Here is a 21,851-nt window from a genome sequence, read left to right on the forward strand (position 1 = left end):
GGGCCGGGAGGGCCTGGCCTGGTGCAGGCCCGAGGGTGTCGCCGGCCTTGGAAGGCGCTGACGCTGGTCTGCTGCTGCTTCGCTTCCTCCTTGCCGCGCTCGATCCTTTCCTCCCTGCCTCTCACTCCCTGGCGCATGTGGGCAAGAGGATCCCACCCCACCCCTCCGTTCCTTGGCTCCTTTTTCCCTTCCTGGTGCCGGGGTCTGGAACGTAGATCCCAACTCGCCTCGATCGGCGAAGGCCCAGAGCGTGTTTGTTTGCTCCTGTCTTTTGTGTGATGCTCAGTGCAGAGTGGCTCTTTGCCGAAGACCGGCTTAGGATTTTGCCATTCCGTTTAGACTTGGGCAATTCGCAGCAATACGTTTATACCTGAAAAATGGTTGGCGTACTTAAACTGTTAAAGAATGATCGGCTGCTTGTTGGCAGTGGATAAGGTTTTTTAGGTAACTTCGGTTCTGTTCTGATGTGTGTTGTAGTCAGCAGGAGGATTTACTGTCTTTACCCCATTCTTCACCCCGTGTTTATTTCTCTGGTGCTGAAACTAATGTATGCCTTTTGTGCTTCACTTCTTTTGGTCAGCTTGTAGTGAATCTATGTTTAAGCTATTACGCCAAGTGACTTGGAACCCTAAAGCGTGAAAGGTTGGGGCAGCATTTGAAGCTGTAATACTACACAGTATTTGTGATTGGGCCTTGGGGGCTTGCCTTTCTGACGTCTGAATATGATTTTAACGGTAACTCTTAATGAGATCTAGATTTGCTATTGTTTGATGTGATTCGGCTTAGTGACATTTGAAATTATTTTTCTAGATTTATTGCTACAGACATAAGCACGTGTTTGACAGTTCTCAAAACTGGGGAGCAGGTCTGATAGGGATACTTTTTCAAAAGATGATGTTGCTAGTTGCCTGTGAGTGGATTCAGACTAGTGGTGACCCACCCCACGTGTGCAGCGTAGAACTGCTCTATATGGTTTTCAAGGCTGTAACATTTTGAGAAGCAGATTACCAGGCCTTACTTCTGAGGCACCTCTGGGGGAATTTGAACCGCAAGCCTTTCTACTAGTAGTCCGGTGCTTAAACGTACATTATTAGCCCCAGAGATTGACAAATAGAATAAAGCTGTTGCTTGGTACGGTTTCATTTAGAAAATTGTGTCACCAGAATTGTCCAAGGTATTCGAGGCCACAGGAAGACCACAGGTTTGTAGAAAATTGCTACTCTTGGCAGTTTCGTCCACTTCATCCCATTGTGAGAGTTGCTGTATGCAGAATAATTCAAAAATAATTCAGAAAAGACACAGATAATCAGGAGACAGAGAGGGAGGAAGTTTCCAGAACCACTAGAAATAGGGGCCTTAGATGACTTCTCATCTACAGCTCAAAGACTAAAAGGCTAATAATCCCTTGCCATTCTTTATACTTGAGTTGCTCTTCTAGAAGCTACAAGATTCTTAACTCTACCAGGCTTTTTGGAATTTTCTGTTTGGTCTTTGAGGATACAGAAGTTGCTTCCTTAACATAGGGTAATAATATTGGTGACCAAAGGCCTCAGTGGCTTCTAGAAGAAACAGGACATTATTAGAGAAAGTGCCAAAATGTGGCCCATTCAAGGAATGCATGTCCCTTCCTTTGAGCACATTAGGGACGTTGGAAACATCCAGCAGGCTTCCACAGTGTTACATGTGGAAGTGAGTAGCCGTATACATTATCTGTAAATAACTTAGATTTGACTAATTTTGGAGCCTGTTTAATTTATTGGGTACTTTAGTGTTCTTTTTTTTTTTTTAAGAACCTGGTCTGGAAATTTAGTCCTAGCTCTGCCATTGATTGTAAAATTCCCAGCAAGGACATCATTTCAGTAACAGCATTTTTCTTCCTTTATGGGGATGATATAGCAACTCGTTAACGGTAGATACTAGGGTAAAAAACCCATTGCCCTCAAGTCTGTTCCGACTCATAATGACCCTGTAGGACAGAGTAGAACTACCTTTCCAAGGAGCACCTGGTGGATTCAAACTATTGACCTTTTGGTTAGCAGCTGTAGGTCTTAACCACTAGGCCACCAGGGTTTCCAGTACTAGGGTCCAAACCAAAAACCAAATCCGCTGGCATCGAGTGGATTGACTTATAGTGACCCTATAGGACAGGGTAGAACTGCCCCCGTAGAGTTTCCAAGGAGCCCCTGGTGGATTCGAACTGTCCAACTTTTAGGTTAGCAGCTGTAGCACTTAACCGCTACGCTACCAGGGTTTCTGTTACTAGGGTAGGTACTGTATTTCCTTTATCACTTTCCTGAGTACCAAATGTAGTGCTTTCCACCGATTAGAGACTCAATATAAAATGTAGAGTGACTTAGGGAAGTAAGCTAATAGAGGCAGTTTTATACTCCAGGGGAAAAAAAAAACCAAACCCTTTGCCGTCAAGTTGATTCCGGCTCATAGTGACCCTATTTAAAAAAACAAAACAAAAACATTGCTATTTAGCTGATTCCGACTCAGTGACCCTAAAGTATTGGGTAAATTAGAAGTGGAAGTATTTCTTTCGGTAGGGGTGTCCAAAATTTCCAATTTAATGAATTTCTATTCAATTTTATATACAGAAAAATTGAAAGAAGAGTACAGTAAACACCTGTGTGCATTCTTCAGGAGGTGACTTTATTTTTATTTTTTAATAATTTTTATTGAGCTTTAAGTGAACGCTTACAAATCAAGTCAGTCTGTCACATATAAGTTCATATACACCTTACTCCATACTCCCACTTACACTCCCCCTAATGAGTCAGCCCTTCCAGTCTCTCCTTTTGTGACAATTTTGCCAGTTTCTAACCCTCTCTTCCCTCCCATCTCCCCTCCAGACAGGAGATGCCAACACAGTCTCAAGTGTCCACCTGATACAAGTAGCTCACTCTTCATCAGCATCTCTCTCCAACACATTGTCCAGTCTCTTCCATGTCTGATGAGTTGTCTTCGGAAATGGTTCCTATCCTGGGCCAACAGAAGGTTTGGGGACCATGACCGCTGGGATTCCTCTAGTCTCAGTCAGACCATTAAGTCTGATCTTTTTATGAGAATTTGGGGTCTGCATCCCACTGTTCTGCTGCCTTAGGTGTTCTCTGTTGTGCTCCCTGTCAGGGCAGTCATCGGTTGTGGCTGGACACCATCTAGTTCTTCTGATCTCAGGATGATGTAAGTCTCTGGTTCATGTGGCCCTTCCTGTCTCTTGGGCTCATAGTTATCCTGTGACCTTGGTGTTCTTCCTTCTCCTTTGATGCAGGTGGGTTGAGACCAATTGATGCATCTTAGATGGCCACTTGTTAGCATTTAAGACCCCAGACACCACATTTCAAAGTGGGATGCAGAATGTTTTATAATAGTATTATTTTGCCAATTGGCTTAGAAGTCCCCTTAAGCCATAGTCCCCAAACCCCCGCCCTTGCTCCGATGACCTTTGAAGCCTTCAGTTTATCCTGGAAACTTCTTTGCTTTTGGTCCAGTCCAGTTGAGCTGACCTTCTGTGTATTGAGTATTGTCCTTCCCATCACCTAAAGTAGTTCTTATCTACTAACTAATCAGTGAATAACCCTCTCACACCCTCCCACCCTCCCTCCCTCCCCCTCTTGTAACCACAAAAGTATGTGTTCTTCTCAGTTTATACTATTTCTCAAGATCTTATAATAGTGGTCTTATACAATATTTGTCCTTTTGCCTCTGACTAATTTCGCTCAGCATAATGCCTTTCAGGTTCCTCCATTTTATGAAATGTTTCACAGGCTCGTCACTGTTCTTTATCGATGCGTAGTATTCCATTGTGTGAATATACCACAATTTATTTAACCATTCCTCCGTTGATGGACACCTTGGTTGCTTCCAGCTTTCTGCTACTGTAAACAGAGCTGCAATAAACATGGGTGTGCATGTATCTGTTCGTGTAAAGGCTCTTCTCTAGGGTATATTCCGAGGAGTGGGATTTCTGGGTTGTATGGTAGTTCTATTTCTAACTTTTTAAGAGAACCCCAGATAGATTTCCAAAGTGGTTGTACCATTTTACATTCCCACCAGCAGTGTATAAGAGTTCCAATGTCTCTGCAGCCTCTCCAACATTTATTATTTTGTGTTTTTTGGATTAATGCCAGCCTTGTTGGAGTGAGATGGAATCTCATCTGTAGTTTCAATTTGCGTTTCTCTAATAGCTAATGATCGAGAGCATTTTCTCATGTATCTTTTAGCTGCCTGAATATCTTCTTTAGTGAAGTGCGTGTTCATATCTTTTGCCCACTTTTTGATTGGGTTGTTTGTCTTTTTGTGGTTGAGTTTTAACAGAATCATATAGATTTTAGAGATCAGGCGCTGGTCGGAGATGTCATAGCAGAAAATTCTTTCCCAATCTGTAGGTGGTCTTTTTACTGTTTTGGTGAAGTCTTTAGATGAGCATAGGTGTTTGATTTTTAGGAGCTCCCAGTTATCTGGTTTCTCTTCATCATTTTTGGTAATGTTTTGTATTCTGTTTATGCCTTGTATTAGGGCTCCCAACGTCCCTATTTTTTCTTCCATGATCTTTATCATTTTAGTCTTTATGTTTAGGTCTTTGATCCACTTGGAGTTAGTTTTTATGCATGGTGTGAGGTGTGGGTCCTGTTTCATTTTTTTGCAAATGGACATCCAGTTATGCCAGCACCATTTATTAAAAAGACGATCTTTTCCCCAATTAACTGACACTGGGCCTTTGTCAAATATCAGCTGCTCATATGTGAATGGATTTATATCGGGGTTCTCAATTCTGTTCCATTGGTCTATGTGTCTGTTGTTGTACCAGTATCAGGCTGTTTTGACTACTGTGGGTGTGCAATAGGTTCTAAAATCAGGTAGAGTGAGGCCTCCCACTTTCTTCTTCTTTTTCAGTAATGCTTTACTTATCTGGGGCTTCTTTCCCTTCCATATGAAGTTGGTGATTTGTTTCTCCATCACATTAAAAAATGTCATTGGAATTTGGATCGGAAGTGCATTGTATGTATAGATGGCTTTTGGTGGAATAGACATTTTTACTATGTTTAGTCTTCCTCTCCATGAGCAAGGTATGTTTTTCCACTTAAGTAGGTCCTTTTTAGTTTCTTGCACTAGTGTTTTGTAGTTTTCTTTGTATAGGTCTTTTACATCTTTGGTAAGATTTATTCCTAAGTATTTTATCTTCTTGGTGGCTACTGTGAATGGTATTGATTTGGTGATTTCCTCTTTGATGTTCTTTTTGTTGATGTAGAGGAATCCAAGTGATTTTTGTATGTTTATCTTATAACCTGAGACTCTGCCAAACTCTTCTATTAGTTTCAGTAGTTTTCTGGAGGATTCCTTAGGGTTTTCTGTGTATAAGATCATGTCATCTGCGAATAGAGATAATTTTACTTCCTCCTTGCCAATCCGGATGCCTTTTTTTTTTTTTTATAAATTTTTATTAAGCTTCAAGTGAACATTTACCATTCCAATCAGTCTGTCACATGTAGGTTTACATACATCTTACTCCCTTCTCCCACTTGCTCTCCCCCTATTGAGTCAGCCCTTACAGTCTCTCGTTTCGTGCCAATTTTACCTTCTTCCCTCTCTCTCTATCTTCCCATCCCCCCTCCAGTCAAGAGTTGCCAACACACTCTCCTGTGTCCACCTGATTTAATTAGCTCACTCTTCATCAGTATCTCTCTCCCCCCCACTGACCAGTCCTTTTCATGCCTGATGATTTGTCTTCGGGGATGGTTCCTGTCCTGTGCCATCAGAAGTTCTGGGGAGCATTGTCTCTGGGATTCCTCTAGTCGCAATCATACCATTAGGTGTGGTCTTTTAATGAGAATTTGGGGTCTGCATCCCATTGGTCTCCTGCTCCCTCAGGAGTTGTCTGTTGTGTTCCCTGACAGGGCAGACATCGATTGTGGCTGGGCACCAACTAGTTCTTCTGGTCTCAGGATAATGTAGGTCTCTGGTTCATATGGCCCTGTCTGTCTCTTGGGTTCTTAGTTGTCGTGTGACCTTGGTGTTCTTCCTTTGCCTTTGCTCCAGGTGGGTTGAGACCAATTAATGTATTTTAGATGGCTGCTTGTTGGCATTTAGGACCCCAGGTGCCACAATTCAAAGTGGGATGCAGAGTGTTTTCATAATAGAATTGTTTTGCCCATTGATTTAGAAGTCCTCTCAAACCAAGTTCCCCAGACCCCAGCCCCTGCTTCGCTATCCTTTGAAGCTTTCATTTTATCTCGGAAACCTCTTTACTTTTAATCCTGTCCAATTAGGCTGACCTTCCTTGTTTTGAGTGTTGTCTTTCCCTTCACCCAAAGCAGTTCCCATCTACAGATTGATCAATAAAAAGCCCTCTCCCTCCCTCCCTCCCCCCTTTGTAACCACAAAAGTATGTGTTCTTTTCCGTTTTTTCTATTTCTCAAGATCTTATAATAGTGGTCTTATACAATATTTGTCCTTTTGCAACTGACTCATTTCACTCAGCATAATGCCTTCCAGATTCCTCCACGTTATGAAATGTTTCAGAGATTCGTCACTGTTCTTTATCGATGCGTAGTATTCCATTGTGTGAATATACCACAATTTATTTACCCATTCGTCCGTTGATGGACATCTTGGTTGCTTCCAGCTTTTTGCTATTGTAAACAGAGCTGCAATAAACATGGGTGTGCATATATCTGTTTGTGTGAAGGGTCTTGTATTTTTAGGGTATATTCCGAGGAGTGGGATTTCTGGGTTGTATGGTAGTTCTATTTCTAACTGTTTAAGATAACGCCAGATGGATTTCCAAAGTGGTTGTACCATTTTACAACCCCACCAGCAGTGTATGAGAGTTCCAGTCTCTCCGCAGCCTCTCCAACATTTATTATTTTGTGTTTTTTGAATTAATGCCAGTCTAGTTGGTGTCAGATGGAATCTCATCGTAGTTTCAATTTGCATTTCTCTAATGACTAATGATCGAGAGCATTTTCTCATGTATCTGTTGGCTGCCTGAATATCTTCCTTAGTGAAATGTGTGTTCATATCCTTTGCCCACTTCTTGATTGGGTTGTTTGTCTTTTTGTGGTTGAGTTTTGACAGAATCATGTAGATTTTAGAGATCAGGTGCTGGTCTGAGATGTCATAGCTGAATATTCTTTCCCAGTCTGTAGGTGGTCTTTTTACTCTTTTGGTGAAGTCTTTAGATGAACATAGGTGTTTGATTTTTAGGAGCTCCCAGTTATCTGGTTTCTCTTCATCATTTTTGGCAATGTTTTGTATTCTGTTTATGCCCTGTATTAGGGCTCCTAGGGTAGATCCTATTTTTTCTTCCATGATTTTTATCGTTTTAGTCTTTATGTTTAGGTCTTTGATCCACTTGGAGTTAGTTTTTGTGCATGGTGTGAGGTATGGGTCCTGTTTCATTCTTTTGCAAATGGATATCCAGGTATGCCAGCACCGTTTGTTAAAAAGACTATTATTTCCCCAATTGACTGACACTGGTCCTTTGTCAAATATCAGCTGCTCATAAATGGATGGATTTATATCTGGATTCTCAATTCTGTTCCATTGGTCTATGTGCCTGTTGTTGTACCAGTACCAGGCTGTTTTGACTACTGTAGCTATATAATAGGTTCTGAAATCAGGTAGGGTGAGGCCTCCCACTTTCTTCTTCTTTTTCAGTAATGTTTTGCTTATCCGGGGGTTCTTTCCTTTCCATATGAAATTAGTGATTTGTTTCTCTATTCCCTTAAAGTATGACATTGGTATTTGGATTGGAAGTGCGTTGTATGTATAAATGGCTTTTGGTAGAATAGACATTTTTACTATGTTAAGTCTTCCTATCCATGAGCAGGGTATGTTTTTCCATTTAAGTGTGTCCTTTTGAATTTCTTGTAGCAGAGTTTTATAGTTTTCTTTGTATAGGTCTTTTACATCCTTGGTAAGATTTATTCCTAAGTATTTTATCTTCTTGGGGGCTACTGTGAATGGTATTGATTTGGTGATTTCCTCTTTGATGTTCTTTTTGTTGATGTAGAGGAATCCAAGTGATTTTTGTATGTTTATCTTATAACCTGAGACTCTGCCAAACTCTTCTATTAGTTTCAGTAGTTTTCTGGAGGATTCCTTAGGGTTTTCTGTGTATAAGATCATGTCATCTGCGAATAGAGATAATTTTACTTCCTCCTTGCCAATCCGGATGCCTTTTATTTCTTTGTCTAGCCTAATTGCTCTGGCTAGTACCTCTAGCACAATGTTGAATAAGAGCGGTGATAAAGGGCATCCAGGAGGTGACTTTATTTTTAAACCTTTTTTTCTTTAAAGACTGCAAAATAAAATTTTATTCCACTTAGTTTGAGAATTAAGCCTGATTTTTGTGTTTGAAGTAGCATCACATAATTAAAGAATTTAGCTAGACACATTTGAGGAGAAATGTATCTAATAAATTTTGTGCTTACTGTTCGATATATAGGACTATTCGATAGGGAAGTCGATAGTGTGCTTTTTTATTCTTTTGAATACAAATTCAAGGAAGATTGTTCTCTGTACTTGCTGTTAGAATTATGACAAGGCAGAGCATGTGAATATTTACATGGCAGCATACTAAACCGCATTTTTATTTAGAAACAGTGTGGGTGCATATAGTGTTAGGTTAAATCTTAAGGTTAAATCTTTCAAGGTTCACTCTACCGTGGTGGTCAAATTTGTATAGTAATTCACTCACAAAATTTACTTAAAGATATTTATGATTACTTTTGAGTAATTTCAACAGATATTTTCTATTTATCTAATACATCATATGTGAACCAACTAAAAATCTGTGTATAAGTTGTAACATAAACTGCATGTAGGCTATAGATCACAGCTTTTCCTTGGTCGTTTTGGTCATTATTTTGAAGGTATGTGTTGTGTGTGGGATTCTTCTTTTTTTAACCTTCTCAGATGAGTCATGCTTTTAAAAAGGACTAGTATACACAATGGCCCACTATTAATAGTAGTTCTAATAGCAGTAATGGTGCGGTAGTAGTGCTGGTTATTTTATTTTTTATATAAACCCAGTATTTTGTATATATATGTGTGTATATATATATGTATACATATATATAGTAGTTCTAGTTATATGAAAGATATAATTAGAAAACAGGAGAGAAAGGAAAAATATTCCCCAGGCTGTTCTATGTTCTACCAGGCGAAGGTGTAGAAACACCCCCAAAAAAGAAGATACTGCTCTCTAAAATGTTATAAAGAGATAAAGACGTTTTATATTGAGGATAATTTTAATACTTTATGTATTCTTGGCTGAAATAGCCAGTAGTATTTAGTACTTAGAAGTTTTAGATGGAGACAGTTGATTTCCTAGAAGTTTATTTGTGATGTTTATAGTTTTCCTTAGGTTTCTTGTTAGAGTTAAAGAAATAAAAAAAAAAAAAAAAACTTTTCGATATAGAAATTTTCAAACATAGGCAGGAGTACAATGGTATAATATGAATCCCCAAGTTTACATCACCCAGCTTCTTCAGCTATCCCTACCACTTTATTTATTTATTTCGGTGCAGGGTTTCGGAAGCTGGAATATTTTAAAGCAAACCCTAGATGCCATGTCATTTCACTCAAAAGTATGTCAATATATGTCTCTGATAAGAACTTAAAAGAAAAACAAAAACCTAGAATCTAACTGTTCTTTCATAGTACTTATTTATAAGCATCATGAAATATTTCTTCTGAATTTCTTGGTACCCTCTCTTGGCATGTTATTGTCAGATTTTAACTTTAAGGATCACTAAGTACTATGCACAGAGTGACTGTTTTGTAAATATTTAAGATGGGCTATCTTATGTATTGACAAGGAATTAACATTTCAGTATTACAAGCGTAAACCTACTTTCAACTCATAGGTGAATATTTTCCTTTTTCTATTTTTGATCTTTCTCTTAATTGTATATCTGAGATAGTGTACAATACTATCTTTGTCATCTCTTTTAATACTCTTGATAGTCCTGTGAAATGGATAGTATTATTTTACTTCAGTTGAGAAACAAGCTTAAAGAGATGAAGTAATTTGTCCAAGATTATATTCTAAGTGATAGAGCTGGTATTCAGCAAATTCTCCTTGACTTGAATGTCTATACCCTTTCCATATGGATGGTTACAGCTAGGGAAATATGTGACTGCTGAGAATGTCAGGGGTTTGTAAAATGGACACAAAACAAGAAGAGTCACCTGAAAATAGGATCCTTTTTTCTTCACTACCAGGAACAATCGAGTGGCAACAACTCTTTCCCCCCGCCCCGCCCCCGTTGGTACAGTTAAAAGTAATTTATTTTGTAAGTGGCAACTTTTCTTTGTCTTCTTTTTTTTCTGTTTATATTTTTATTGTGCTTTAAGTGAAAGTTTACAAATCAAGTCAGTCTCTCATATAAAACCTTATATAAAAACCAAAACCAAACCCACTGCCGTCGAGTCAAATCTGACTCATAGCAACCCTATAGGGGACAGAGTAGAACTGCCTGATAGAGTTTCCAAGGAGCACCTGGCGGAAAAACCTTATATACACCTTGCTATATACTCCTAGTTGCTCTCCCCCAGTGAGAAAGCACATTTCTTCCCTCCACCCCGTGTTTATTCAGCCAGCTTCTTTTCCCCTAGGCCTTCACATCTTCGCTCCAGAGTGGAGCTCCACACATAGTCTCATGTGTCTTCTTGATCCAAGAAGCCCACTCCTCACCAGTATCATTTTCTGTCTTATAGTCCAGTCCAATCCCTGTCTGAAGAGTTGGCTTCAGGAATGGTTCCTGTCTTGGGCTAACAGAAGGTCTGGAGACCATGACCTCTGGGGTTCCTCTGGTCACAGTCAGACCATTGAGTCTGGTCTTTTTACGAGAATTTGGGGTCTACATCCCACTGCTCTCCTGCTCCTTCAGGGATTCTCCGTTGTGTTCCCTGTCATGGCAGTCATCGGTTATAGCCAGGCACCATCTAGTTCTTCTGGTCTCAGGCTGATGTAGTGTCTGATTTATGTGGCCCATTCTGACTCTTGGGCTCATATTTACCTTGTGTCTTTGGTGTTCTTCATTTTCCTTTGCTCCATGTGGGTTGAGAGCAATTGTTGCATCTTAGATGGTCCCTTGCAAGTGTTTAAGACCTCAGATGCCACCCTCCAAAATGAGATGCAGAATGTTTTCTTAATGGTTTTTATTATGCCAGTTGACCTGGATATCCTCTGAAACCAGGGTCCCCAAACCCCCGCCCCTGTTACGCTGGCCTTTGAAGCGTTTGGTTTATTCAGGAACTTCTTTGCTTTTGGTTTAGTCCAGTTGTGCTGACTTCTCCTGTACTGTGTGTTGTCCTTCCCTTCACCTAAATTGGTTCTTGTCTACTATCTAATTAGTGAATCCCACCTCCCTCCCTCCCTTCCTCCCCCTCTCGTAACCATCAAAGAATATTTTCTTCTCTGTTTAAACTGTTTCTTGACTTCTTATAATAGTGGTCTCATAGAATATTTGTCCTTTTGCAACTGACTAATTTCACTCAGCATAATGCCTTTCAGATTCCTCCATGGAATGAAATGTTTCACAGATTCATCGTTGTTCTTTATAGATGCATAATATTCCATTGCGTGAATATACCATAATTTATTTACCCATTCATCCATTGATGGGCACCTTGGTTGCTTCCATCTTTTTGCTGTTGTAAATAGTGCTGTTTTGAACATGGGTGTGGCTATATCTGTTGGTGTAACAGCCCTTACTTCTCTAGGATATATTCCAAGGAGTGGGATTGCTGGATCATATGGTAGTTCTATTTCTCCGTTTTTGAGGAAGTGCCAAATCAATTTCCAAAGTGGTTGTACCATTTTACATTCCCACCAGCAGTGTATAAGTGTTCTAGTCTCTCCACAACCTCTCCAACATTTATTATTTTGTGTTTTTTGGATTAATGCCAACCTTGTTGGAGTGAGATGGAATCTCATTGTAGTTTTGATTTGCATTTCTCTAATGGCTAATGATCTTGAGCGTTTCCTCACGTATCTGTTAGCTACCTGAATGTCTTTAGTGAAGTGCCTGTTCATATCTTTTGCCCACTTTTTAAATGGGTTATTTGTCTTTTTGTAGTGGAGTTTTTGTAGTAACATGTAGATTTTAGAGATCAGCCGCTCATCGAAAATGTCATAGCTAAAAACTCTTTCCCAATCTGTAGGTAATTTTTTTACTCTTTTAGTGAAATCTTTGGATGAGCATAGGTGTTTGACTTTTAGGAGCTCCTGGTTATCTAATTTCTCTTTGGCTGTTTGTGCATTTCTAGTAACGTTTCATATACTGTTTCTGCCATGTATTAGGGCTCGTAGCGTTGTTCCTATTTTTTCTTCCATGAACTTTATTATTTTAGATTTTATATTTAGGTCTTTGATCCATTTTGAGTTAGTTTGTATGCATGGTGTGAGGTATGGGTCTTGTTTCATTTTTTTGCACATGGATATCCAGTTATGCTAGCACCATTTGTTAAAGAGACTGTCTTTTCCCCATTTAACAGACTTTGGGCCTTTGTCAAATATCATCTGCTCATATGTAGATGGATTTATGTCTGGATTCTCCGTTCTGTTCCATTGGTCTATGTATCTGTTGTTGTACCAGTACCAAGCTGTTTTAACTACCGTGGTGGTATAATATGTTCTAAAATCAGGTAGTGTGAGGTCTCCCACTTTGTTCTTCTTTTTCAGTAATGGTTTACTTATTTGGGGCCTCTTTCCCTTCCATATGAAGTTGGTGGTTTGTTTCTCCATCTCATTAAAAAATGTCACGGGTATTTGGATTGGGATTGCGTTGTATCTATAGGTCATTTTGGGCAGAATGGACATTTTTACAGTGTTGAGTTGTCCTATCCATGAGCGAGGTATGTTTTTGAGTGGCAACAACTCTTATGCATTGAAGTATCATGGATTTCTCAGGAAGACAGACCAGCATTATGAGACAAAACTAATTTAATTACTTGTCTGAGTCCATCAAGAGCAGAATTTCTGCTTAATGAAAAAATTTTCAAGTCCCAATTTACCTTAAACAGGATTTGTAGTAGTATAACGGGAAAATTTAGATATATTTCACTGCTCTTTGTATCGAATCCATAAAACAGCAGAAAGTGAACTGAGGTTAGAGCTGGCACTGCCATTAACTAATTGTATGACCATGGGCAAGTCATTTTACCATTCTGAGTCTCAGTTTCCTGATGTGTTAAATGAGAGGTATGTAAGAGTACAATTTATGAGGTACCTGTTATTTAACCTCTGTGAATTGTTTCCTGCATGTATTCTCTATTTGTTTATATTGTATAGTTTGTGTGTACCCGTTTATGGGGGGGGGGAGGAGGAGTGTGAATAATAATACCAAACAGCAATTAAAGCAATTTGGCTTTCAGATATAATTGTTTTGTTTGAGCCAATATGAAATTTCCTCCTATGCTAACTCTTAGTGGTTGGAGGCAATCTAACCACATAATCAAGCCATTATTGATCTCCTATTATGCACCTGGAGCCCTGGTGGCCCAGTGGCGCATAATAGGAGGACAATTTTTTTTTTTTAATTTGGTATTATGCACCTATCATTGTGGAAGAACACTAGTACTTTTAAGATACCACCATTACTTACAGTTGGTTTGATAAATGAGATTGTGATAAACAAACATTTGTATAAGAGAGTGTTAATCACTTGATATCATACAGGTAGTAAGTTCTTTAGAGCAGCAAAAAGAGCACAGGATTATGATTCCAAAGATCTGGCTGGAACCCAGTGCTGCTACTCTTAGCTTAAAAATCATATCACTTTTTTTCCTTAAGTAGCAATTGTCTACTTCTAAGTGAGGCTATACATAAAATCATGAATTTGATGTGGTATACATTTCTCTAATGTACATTAAATATGTGATCACTAAAATATACAATATTAACAAATACTACTTCAAATAATCTCGCATGCCACCAGTGTTACATGCTTTGGAAAACACCCAAACTAATTATCTCTTAAGATCCTTCCAGGTCTGATGATTTGGGACTCTGCGATCTGTGAGAATAGAGAGAATGTGCAAGGGAGGTGAAAAGGGAAGATGCTTTGAGGAGTTAAGGAGGCTATACTGACAGAAGTAGAGTTTGAGAGGTATTCCAGTTTCAGATCGTAAAGGGTCTTACATGCATCACTGGCTGGTTATACAAGCAAAACCCAGAAATGGAATGTGTTTTTAACCCAACCTGACATAAAAATTTTCCTGCAGATAATAATTGAGAATGTCCCGTAAATTGGAAACCCTGGTTGTACAGTGGTTAAGAACTGCATCTGCTAACCAAAAGGTCAGCAGTTCGAATGCACCAGGCACTCCTTCGAAACTCAGTGGCAGTTCTACTCTGTCCTATAGAGTTGCGATGAGTCGGAGTCGACTCGAAGGCAATAGGTTTTTTTTGTCCAGTAAAATAACACTGTCATTTACAGCAAATACTTTTTAAGAAGCTTCTTGCTAAGAGTGCTTTATAATATATAGTTGCTTAATAATTCATTGTTCTTTGGAAGGAAATAAAATACTTGAACATTCTAAAAGATGAAATGTTACATTTCTCTTTTGTCCATTTTTTCTAATGCGTTCAAAACTAATTTAGTCAGCAGCAATCCAAAAAAAATCTTGTTTACATGAAATATTTATGTATTTTAAAAAGAAACAGTTAAAATGGCTTATAGACTGTCATGCAAATTAATTTTTCATCCTTCAACAAACATTTATTGAATACCTACTATACGCAAGACACTGTGCTTGGTGTTGGAGGATGCAAATATATGATAATAGTTAGCATTTATCAAGGGCTTTCTATGTGTCATTTCCTAAGGTGCCAGATGTATTCTAGGCGTTATATCTCATTTAATCCCAAGAGATGTAAACGAGCAAACTGAGGTTAAGTAACTCAGAGCCACTAAGTAATAGAACTTATATTTGAAAGCAAGTCTGTCCAACTGTAAGATAACTTTGTCCCAATATTGTATGAGACCACTACTGTAAAAACTCATGAAAAGGTTTACACAAAAAAGAAAATCTTCGATGGTTATGAGAGAGGAGGGGTGGAGATGGAAAAACACTAAATACACAATAGATAAGTGGTAACTTTGGTGAAGGGGAAGACAATACACAGTACTGGGGAAGCCAGCACAGCTTTATAAGGCAAGGTCATAGAAGTTCCATAGACACATCTAAACTACTTGAGGGACCAAATTGCTGGGCTGAGAGCTGTGGAGACCATGGTCTCAGGGAACATCTAGCTCAATTGGCATAACATAGTTTATAAAGAAAATGTTCTACGTTCTACTTTGGTGAGTAGTATCTGGGGTCTTAAAAGCCTGTGAGGAGTCATCTAAGTTATTCCACTGGTCTCACCCCTTCGGGAGCAAGGGAGAATGAAGAAAACTAAAGATACAAGGGAAAGATGAGTCCAAAAGGCTAATGGACCACATTTGCCGTGGCTTCCACCAGACTGAGTCCAGTATAATTAGATGGTGCCCAGCTACCACCACTGACTGCTCTGACAGGGGTCACAATAGAGGGTCCCAGATAGAGCTGGAGAAAAATGTAGAACAAAATCTAACTCACAAAAAAAAGACTGGACTTCCTGGCCTGACAGACTGGAGAAACCCTGAGAGAATGTTCCCTGGGCACCCTTTTACCTCAGTAATGAACTCACTTCCAGGGGTCACCCCTCATCCAAAGATTAGATGGGCTCATAAAATGAGACTAAAGGGGCACACCAGCCCAGGGACAAGGACTAGAAGGCAGGATGGGACAGGAAAGCTGGTAAACCAATGTCATGAAACAATATGTATACTGTTTAATGAGAAACTAGTTTGCTCTGTAAACCTTCATCTAAAGTACCATTAAAAAAAAAAACAAAAAACTCTGCCCCCTGCTCCCCTCCGTAAGGCATTTATAATCTAGAACTGCATTTTTCATTGTGGTAGTCTTCAGCCATGTGTGGCTTTTGAGTATTCGAAACAGAGCTAGTCTGAATTGAGATGCGCTGAAAGTGTAAAATACGCACTTGACTTAGAATACTCAGTACAAAAAAAGGATGTACAATATAGTTTTAGATGATTAAATGACCATATTTTGGATATATTGGTTAAATAAGATAAATTATTTAAATTTTGTTTTTTAATATAACTACTAGAAAACATAAAATTATGTATGTGGATCACATATTTCTTTTAGACTGCACTGATCTAGAAGAAGGAAAAGATATTTGTATTAAATCATAATACAAATGTTAAAGTATTAAGCGCCATTTAAAAAAAAAAAAGCTCCAATGCTGTCGAGTTGATTCCAACTCCTACGACCCTATAGAACAGAGTAGAACTGCCCCATAGAGTTTCCAAAGAGCGCCTGGTGGATTTGAACTGCTGACCTTCTGATTAGCAGCCATAGTTTTACCCACTACGCCACCAGGGTTTCCGAGCACCGTAAGAGAGGGGTAAATTAAATGATATGGGCATATGGTGGAAACCCTGGTGGTGTAGTGTTTAAGTGCTATGGCTGCTAACCAAAAGGTCTTCAGTTTGAATCCATCAGGTGCTCCTTGGGAACTCTATGGGGCGATTCTACTCAGTCCCATAGAGTTGCTTTTGCAACAGGTTTGGGCATATGGTAAAGGAAATTGTTAGAAGGATCAGGAAAAAAAGGTCTTTAGTACCTTTCATTCTTCTCCTCCTAAATTGGTGGCTCATATCATGACCTTCTTAATTTGGCAACTTTAAGATGCCTCCCAACCTTGTTAACGGATGGATCTTCAGCGTGCCTAGTTTATGAGTGGTAAGGCATGCAGCGTGCCTAGTTTATGAGTGGTAAGGCATGCTGTAGTTCCATTAACTTGAGAGCAACAATACTCTGATAAAACTGGAAGTCAGTAGGTTGAGTCAGATAAATTTGAAACTTAAAAAAGAACCTCAGCGATGGCCCTGAGGACTGTGCCAGCACTAACCCTTGTATCTGCATTAAAATAGAGTGTGGAGGAACAAGAAGTGTGGACTAGAATCTAAAAATAACGAATTAAGAGAATCAGTCATCTATTTTCATTCAGCTTTAATAATTTTACTGAAGTCAGAAAATTTTGTTAGATCAAATGTGTGGTATTTACAGCACTTTTAAATTCTCTTGTTGAAGTCTTGGTAACATGTGTAACTATAGGAGGAGTCATAAGGAAAATGAGTACCAACTTGAATTCCTGGATCTGTAGACTTGTAAAATAGAACGTTTTTGTATTTCTAAAAAAAAAAAACAAAACTGTGATGTGTATTTAAAATTATAAGCAAGATAAACAGTGGGGGGAAATGATAGGTGAGAAAAATTAACCAGGAGAATGTGGGTAAGTTCTAAGTGAATTCAAGTGCAAAAGCCTAGTAAAAAAGCAAAATAAAAAAATATGAAGAACAAAAGAAAAAGAAGCCAAAGAAAGTGCTTTGGTACCTTAAAAATCCAAAGAAAGTGCTTTGGTACCTAGGAAGTGTTCACTTATTATTTCACTTTAAACTAGAAAGATAGCCTTCAAGTCACGTAACAGAATTCCCAAAGTTCTTACACTGGCCAAATCAGCCCTGTAATGTGATAAAGAATGCGCAGTAGACAGTAACTTCATAGATGGAATTTATTAATCATGAACAAAATCTGTCGTGTTAATTAGTATCATCTAGTTAACACACTTATTACATGAAATAAAAATCAGAAAAATCCTATAGTCATGTGGAACTTGTGATAGGAGAAGCAATGTGGTAAAGGGAAAAATAGAATGGGCTTTGGTGGTAGGCAGCCCTGGATTCAAATATAGCTCACTTCAACCTTCAATTTCTTTCTTTCTAATGCAATAGTTAGGTATTTTTGTTAAAAACAAAAAAATAAAAAAATGTGTATGTGAAACAGTGATAATTTTAACTTATTCCTTGATTTATAGATAATGGCCGTATTTCCTACCCAGAAACTGTAACTAGTGTTATTTATTTTAATAATTTTATTGTAAAATATATATAACAAAAATTTTGCCTATTTAATGATGTTTAATGTCCAGTGGCATTAATTACATTTACTGTGTTATGTAACCACTGTCCATTTCCAAAAGTTTTTCATCATCCCAAACAGAAACTCAGTACTCCTAAAGCAATAATTCCCCATTCTCCCCACCCCCCAGCCATGGTACCTGTTGCCACTTAAGTTGATTCAGATTCATAGCAACCCTACAGGACAGAGTAGAACTGCCCCATAGGGTTTCCAAGGCTATAATCTTTACAGAAGCAGACTGCCACACCTTTCTTCTGCAGAGCAGCTGGTAGGTTTGAAGCACCAACCTTTCGTTTAGCAGCCAGGTACTTTACCACTTCTCCACCAGGGCTCTTTCCAGCCTCTAGTAATCACTAATAAACTTTTGCCTCTATGGTTTGCCTATTCTAGATATCTCATATAAGTAGGATCATGAAATGTTTGTCCTTTTGTGTCGAATTTATTTAATTTAGCATGTTTTCAAGGTTCATCTTGTAGCATGTATCAGAACTTCATTTCTCTTTATGGCTAACTAATATTCCATTGTGTGGATATACCACATTTTGTTTATCTATTCCTCTGTTATGGAGAGCAAAGAGGAGTTGAAGCACTCACTGAGGAAAATCAAAGACTACAGCTTTCAGCATGGATTATACCTCAACATAAAGAAAATAAAAATCCTCATAACTGGGCCAGTAAGCAACATCATTATAAATGGAGAAAAGATTGAAGTTGCCAAGGATTTTGTTTTACTTGGATCCACAGTCAACGCCCATGGAAGCAGCAGTCGAGAAATCAAACTACATATTGCATTGGGCAAATCTGCTGCAAAAGACCTCTTTAAAGTGTTCAGAAACAAAGATGTCAGTTTGAGGACTAAGGTGCACCTGACCCAAGCCATAGTATTTTCATTCGCCTTATATACATGCAAAAGCTGGTCAGTGACTACGGAAGACTGAAGAAGAATTGATGCCTTTGAATTACGGCGCTGACGAAGAATATTGAATATACTATGGACTTCAGACAGAACGAGCAAAAGTGAAGATGGCGAGACTTTGTCTCATGTACTTTGGATGTGTTATCAGGAGGGACCAGCCCCTGGAGAAGAACATGATGCTTGTTAAAGTAGAGGATCAGTGAAAGAGAGGAAGACATCAACAAGATGGATTGTCACAGTGGCTGCAACAATGGGCTCAAGCATAACAATGATTGTGAGGATGGCGCAGGACTGGGCAGTGTTTTGTTCTGTTGTACATAGAGTCACTGTGAGTTGGAAACAAGTCAACAGCACCTGAAAACAAAAACATCAACAACAACATTCATCTGTTGCTGTGTTTCCACCCTTTGCCTATTCTGAATAATGCCGCAGTGAACGTTGGTGTACAAGTGTCTGTTTGATTCCCTGCTTTCAAGTCTTGAGTATATACCTACGAGTGGAATTGCTGGGTCGTATGGTCATTCATTCTATGTTTAACTTTTTGAGAAACTGCTTTACTGTTTTCTACAGTGACTGCACCATTTTACAGTCCCATGAACAGTGCATGAGGGCTCCAATTTCTCCACATCCTCACCAAAACTTGTTATTTTCCATTTTTTTGATCATAGCCATCCTAGTGAGTGTGAAGTGGTACCTGTTGTGGCTTTGGTTTGCATTTCCCTAATGGCTAATAACATTGAGTATCTTTTTATGTACTTATTGGTCATTTGTGTATCTTTTTTTGAGAAATGTCTATTCAAGTCCTTTGCTCATTTTTTAAATTGAGTTGTTTGCCTTTTTGTTGAGTTGTTAGGAATTCTTTATATATACTTGATATTAAACTCATCAGATATAAGTATTTTCTCCCACTCAGTAGGTTGTCTCTTCACTTGGTTGGTAAAGTCCTTGTCGCAGCAAAGTAATTTTGAAGTCCTATTTATTTTTTCTTTCGTTGCTCATGCTTTTGGTGTTGTCACTTCACCTGTAATTCTCCATACTTTTTATATAATCCTTACAAGGCCCCTTCAATAAAACTTTGTAGTAAGGTCAAGAACATTTGTAGAGTCTTTACCAGATATTTAAAATGTGCACACTTTGAGATTATGGACTGCAAAAGGCTGAATACTTTGGGTTAAAGGAATTCAGTTTTGCCAAATGTTATTTAGTTCTTTTGGCCTCAGTGATGCCTAAATTTGAATTGTATGGTACTGCCTATCAGACAAAGGAAACTGAACTCTCATATTTAAAAAGAAAAAGAAAATTTTGTTCTGATAGTCTGACGAATTCATTTTTAAAAACAGATCCTCCCATCTTCATAGTGGAATGACTGGAAACATAGCTATCTTATCACCTGAGAAACCAAAGGCATTTTTACCCTCTGAAAAGCCAGATAATATTTTTTAAAAATCACTGAAATTTTCCTGAAAGTCGTCAACTTTTCAGAGGGAAAGTAGTATCTGAGGACTTTGCTCCTATTTTGCTCCAAGTTTGAAATATTTTCTCTTGGCTATGAAGTAGTCTATATTAAAGTATAAATAATAAATGTAATCATACTTTAAGGACAGTACAAAATATTCTTAGTATGTAAAGCTTCTTTTAGAGGTAATTAGACAGCAGAGTTAGTTTTAAATAGTTTCGAAACCCATAAAATTCTTCAAGCTTGTGTTAAAACTCTGATAGATTCATTTGGACCTGATTGTTTATTATGCATAAAGATAATAGCTTTTAGTGTGTGTGTTTCTTTTTATCAATATAAGAGATTTCAAGAATTTATACCATTACATATTTTGGTTTTCATCTTGAAGATATATCTGACTTAGGAGAAATTAGGGCAGTGAAAGCAGAAGTCAGAAGAAATTGGTGTGGTACCCTTCCTCTTCTGGAAACAGATTCACATTTTTTAGCCTGATGTTTTCAGCCTAACTTCTTCAGTCTTACTGCTCATTAGCTCTCTATATAACATTCTGATATCCCACACCTACAAATAGTGATACAGGTTTTTGGAGCATACTGGGTTACAGCTTTTGAGTTTACAGGGTTTATATGTAAATGTTGTTGCGTTCCAGAGTCGATTCCAACTCATAATGACCCTACAGAACAGAGTAAAACTGCTTCATAGGATTTCCTAGGCTATAGTCTTTACTGGAGCAAATCTCCAGGTCTTTTCTCCTGTGGAGCAGCTAGGGGAACCAGTGATCTTTGATATGCAGCCGAGTGCTTAACCATTGCACAACCAGGGCTCCTTGTGTAAGTGTTAGTTATTGGTAAAGATTTTATATTCAATGATTTGGGGATTTTCTGCGCCAAAGTATTGCCCAATACCCCTCTCTGCACCAACTCTCCTTTAAGCGTTGTTTTCTGGATTCATTGTTTTTATTAGATTGAACCATAAGAAATTAGCCATATTTGATCTTTTTGACTCTTAAAAATGGTTTCATACTGTTCAACCTAATTGTTCCTCTTGTTTATCTTTTGTGTAGAAGATACCTGCCTTTCTGACAATTTCATTGTTTTACTTTGTATCATCTTGAAACCTACAGTTAAAAAGGGAGAAGATATAATGAATTAGTTACTTTAGGGTAGGGCTCTCACCTTGTAAGTCTTCCTAAAAAAAAAAATTTTTTCCAGCTTCTCATTTGACTTCTTTGTCTCCAGGGCCAAATGAAGAGAACCACTGTAGATTATTTGCTGCTTTTACCCATTCATACAGAGCATTTACGTATGGGTTGTTAATTAATAAACAAGATTACTACTTGGTGTGAAAAGTTACTTGGGAATTTTGTTTCACAAGAAATAATGTGTCTGAAAAACTTAACTCTTACAATAGGGGAAATGTGGAGCCAAACAT

General features: G+C 38.4%; 1 protein-coding gene and 1 long non-coding RNA gene across 2 annotated transcripts in view; both read left to right on the plus strand.

The window, feature by feature from the left end:
• Window positions 1-21,851, plus strand: part of GLG1 (golgi glycoprotein 1) — a 164,671-nt gene that overhangs the window by 447 nt on the left and 142,373 nt on the right. The gene's annotated exons all lie outside the window — the stretch shown is intronic.
• LOC135228363 (uncharacterized) overlaps window positions 1-21,851 on the plus strand; it is a 94,003-nt gene continuing 72,152 nt past the window's right edge. Inside the window, exon 1 of the long non-coding RNA XR_010318850.1 lies at window positions 1-21,851. This exon is cut by the window's right edge and continues 43,124 nt beyond it. This is a non-coding gene — a long non-coding RNA (uncharacterized LOC135228363).

Source organism: Loxodonta africana, chromosome 21 (assembly GCF_030014295.1).
Source record: "Loxodonta africana isolate mLoxAfr1 chromosome 21, mLoxAfr1.hap2, whole genome shotgun sequence".
In the NCBI taxonomy this organism is placed as follows: domain Eukaryota; kingdom Metazoa; phylum Chordata; class Mammalia; order Proboscidea; family Elephantidae; genus Loxodonta; species Loxodonta africana.